Source organism: Ambystoma mexicanum, chromosome 7p, assembly GCF_040938575.1.
Source record: "Ambystoma mexicanum isolate Mex_15411 chromosome 7p, UKY_AmexF1_1, whole genome shotgun sequence".
Taxonomy (NCBI): Eukaryota; Metazoa; Chordata; class Amphibia; order Caudata; family Ambystomatidae; genus Ambystoma; species Ambystoma mexicanum.
Genome location: NC_090939.1, coordinates 872,557,779 through 872,561,406, shown reverse-complemented (window position 1 = coordinate 872,561,406; position 3,628 = coordinate 872,557,779). Strand labels below are relative to the sequence as shown.

The window sequence follows — 3,628 nt, the reverse complement described above, 5'->3', positions numbered from 1 at the left end:
CTGTCTTTACAAATCACTCGCCTCACAAACACACACAGTTGGGCAACTATCCCTGCCCAATCAGCTTCCTTTCCCCTCCTCCCCGGACATCTATGTGCCACCCAGAAGATCTAGAATTGCTGAAAGATGGAGTGTAAAGTTTATTTTTAGGACTGCATCATCTGGGATCCTGCGGGTAAGTCCAGGGACATTCTCCTTTTCAAGCCCATGGTGGTCTAGTGGATATTCAGGATTACTAGTGAGTTCTGCTTGTCCTGTTTGTTCAGCAGCATCTCAGGGCTGCTGCGCTGAGGTTCTGCACAGCCACTCTGTGTCTTGTCGCGGCTGGCACTGGTGTCCCTTTTTCTCTTGCCACTCTGATGAAGTAATCGTGCCTCTGCAGCACTGAAGTCTCATTCTTAGATAAAAATGGAAAATGTTGGATCATTAAACAAGGAATTAATTGCAAAACAACTTTTGTAGTATATGGCATCATCTGTGTCTGCCACAAACTATATATTGGTAGCACCAAGAGACAGTTGAGAATCCGTATCCGTGAACATCTAGCCAAAATTGGCAGTCAAGACCCATCACTTCCGTTAGCTGAACATTGGCAAAAAACACATCAGCTACATCTCAAATCGGAAATTAGATTCATTGGTCTTAAACAAGTATCCTTGAACAAAAGAGGTGGTGACAGAGTGAAGGCGTTACGACAAGCGGAAGCAAGAGCAATTTGTTACTTCAATTCGACAAATACAGGACTTAATACAGATAATGAAATGGTTTCATTCTTGTGAGATGTAGTACATTTCAATCTGGCTTCTCAAGCTCGAATAATTTTCATTGTTATACTTGATTTAGAACACGGCTCATTGTTTATTAGGAGGTTACATGTATTTCAGGGTGTTGTTAAAGGGATACCCCATCATAATTGGTAGCTCAGTATTTTATTTGAATGTTGCGTGTAATGCTCACCAACCTTTTGTAGTTAGGTGCATTAGTGCCCGTGATTATACATTACTGTGATAGTAACCATTTAAATATTCAACAAATATAAATTGGGTCAGGAGAAGCGTATACATGCTTTGTTAGTTTCTCAGGCTTTATTCAAATATTTTGAATTATATAGCATATGTAATTTGTAGAATGCTGGGGGATAGAATGCGGTTTTCAATGACGACGCTTGTCCTTGCGTCGCCGTGGTAACCGCGCACAGTGATGACGCCTAGTATAAGAAGGCATACCTGGTAAGCGTTCGGCTTACCTGCCGACGCGTGTGACTGTTTGTGTTCCAGGAACTGGTAAGAGAGGACCGCTTATCTCATGGTTTACTTTTCAATGAGATTTAGCTTTAATGGTACTTGACGAGTAGCAACAAAATAAGCTATATGTTGTGCTTTCCGTACTTGATATACGTGTTCTATAATTGGAAATGCGTCATCATTTCACGTAATTAATTGTAATCAATTACAATTGTCTTCACTACGGAACTTATAATGAAATGTTTTGAATAAGGCAGAAATGGCCTGTGACCATAAAGAAGAGTTGTTTTGCCCGTTTGGTGAAGGGCGGGATTTATTCTCATGAAAATGCCTAGTTGCCACAGGCAACCTTGATATACACAATTAATGTATATTCTAAATTGGACAATCAGTTTTATTTACCTTCGCTACTTACATTTTTTGTTTAGATTGATATTGGGGATTGCACCCCGTTACTACTACATGGACAAATAGTCATAAGAACTGGTTACATCAAATTTCGGGTAAGGACATCCACCAAGTTGTCAGTTTGTCTCAAGGGACCATTGCAGAATTTGGTTATATTATTCAATGAATTGAAGAATAATGATTACTAATGGGTTCTTTTTTCTTTTTGTTTGTGTTTTTGTTTCTGTTTTTTGTGCTCTTTTTCTGTTTACTCAAACATAACAATGTATTATGATATGTTTGCCTATTTTTCTACACCCATGAACCCTTCCCTTTTGCCCATCCTTGTTTTTCTGTCTAATTTCTTTCATGTTATTATGCATAATTTGTGGTCACGATATTTGAAAACTGGTATTATGTTATACTTTATGATGTCGTTCATACAAATTGTTTTTTGACTATGATATATTGTATGTCCTATATTACAATTATGGGTAGCCCGGATTTGAAAAAGGCTCAGTGGAGCCGAAACATGTTATCAATTATGGGCTCAATGGTCATGGATGATCAATAAAGCATAATCTAAGATTTAACTCAACTTGAGTTGTTGGCGCAGAGTCCTGTATTTTCATTAATTAACTCATTCTTACATAGTCTTGCATTTAGAGCTCACCTGTGGTTTGCTGGTGTTCCTGCTTTTGGCGTCGTGCAACTAGGGACGGTCCTCTCTGGCTGCCAGGACTCCCTAAAGTGAAACAGGTGAACCAGCCACCAGAGATGCAGCTCCCCCAAGGAGAAAATACCTTGATTGGATGCTGGTGTAGCTAAAGATCAGGACTGACAAGAATAGTAGCAGAGAACTCGAGGCTACTCACAGGGGAACCAGGATGCAGAGTCTAAGGATAGGCTAGATGGTGCGAAGGCAGAGGTTCCAGGGGACAGAATGCTGAACAGAAGTTCCCAGTAAGTAGGTAAGAGGAGCAGTAGAAAAAAGAGGGACAGGATCAAAGCGAGCAGCGCTTCGCTAAAGGCACCAGGAGGAAAGGGAAAGGAACGCTCACAGGGAAACACGTGTACCAACAAGTGTTTACAAAGAACCAAAGTTGCAACGTGAGGAACCAGCAGTGTTCTCCGTATTGTGGCGAGCCCCTTCTTCCATTGCGTAGAACATACAGTTGGTGTGGCAGCCATCTTGGGGTTGGCCGATGTGGTCCCTACAGTGTGGGCAGCCATTGAATGGTTGGCAAAGTGCCAGCAAGCATTAGGAAGGCATTTGTCTTGAGACCGGAGTTGAAGGAAGCCATCTCTGATCTCTCCGGCTTTCCCCTTCAATTTCCGGGGTTCACCGGCTGCTCTTCCCTGAGCATATATACTACGAGGCAAGGCTGGAGATTTGGGTCTGCAAAGAAACATACTTGCACATGAGGGTTTGCCCAGGAGTGGGACCCAGTTTGTTTTCTCCCCCTTTAGTGCCAGGACTGGTTCTGCAATCGCCCTTCTACCTCCCGCCTCCCAAGGATTGAAACAGGATTGGAACAAGGGTGCTCAACTTCTGTGGGAAAGGTTGAGGTTTTGACATTGTCACATAAACTATAATGCCACCATCACACAATGTGGAATGTGAAGAAATATGGAAATAAAGTGGCAACTGACTTCATTAGTCGAATGGAGTACATGGAACACAATACAAAGTTCCCATACCCCTAACCGACTATGCCTCCAAATGAACAGAAATAAAATGAATGGAAAACATACCAACAAATAGGAGTAATTTCATTATTTATGGTGGTATTCAGGAGAGAGGGAGCAACATTCAAAATGGTGACTGATAACTAAGGCCAATTCATGCCAAATGAGTCGCAGGAGTACCTCAAGCAACAAGAGATCAAACACATAAAGATGATCATATTCCACCACCAAGGCAACAGGCAAGTAGAGCATATGAACAGATTCATAATACAAATGCTGAAAACAGTACTAGCAGCTCTCATTGACTG

General features: G+C 41.6%; 1 long non-coding RNA gene across 1 annotated transcript; it reads left to right on the top strand.

Annotated features, from left to right (window-relative positions):
- The first annotated feature begins 1,532 nt into the window (after window positions 1–1,532).
- Window positions 1,533–2,240, top strand: LOC138525586 (uncharacterized). Its single transcript, XR_011283372.1, has 2 exons — window positions 1,533–1,747; window positions 2,130–2,240. It is a non-coding gene; the product is annotated as an uncharacterized lncRNA (long non-coding RNA).
- The last annotated feature ends 1,388 nt before the right edge of the window (window positions 2,241–3,628 follow it).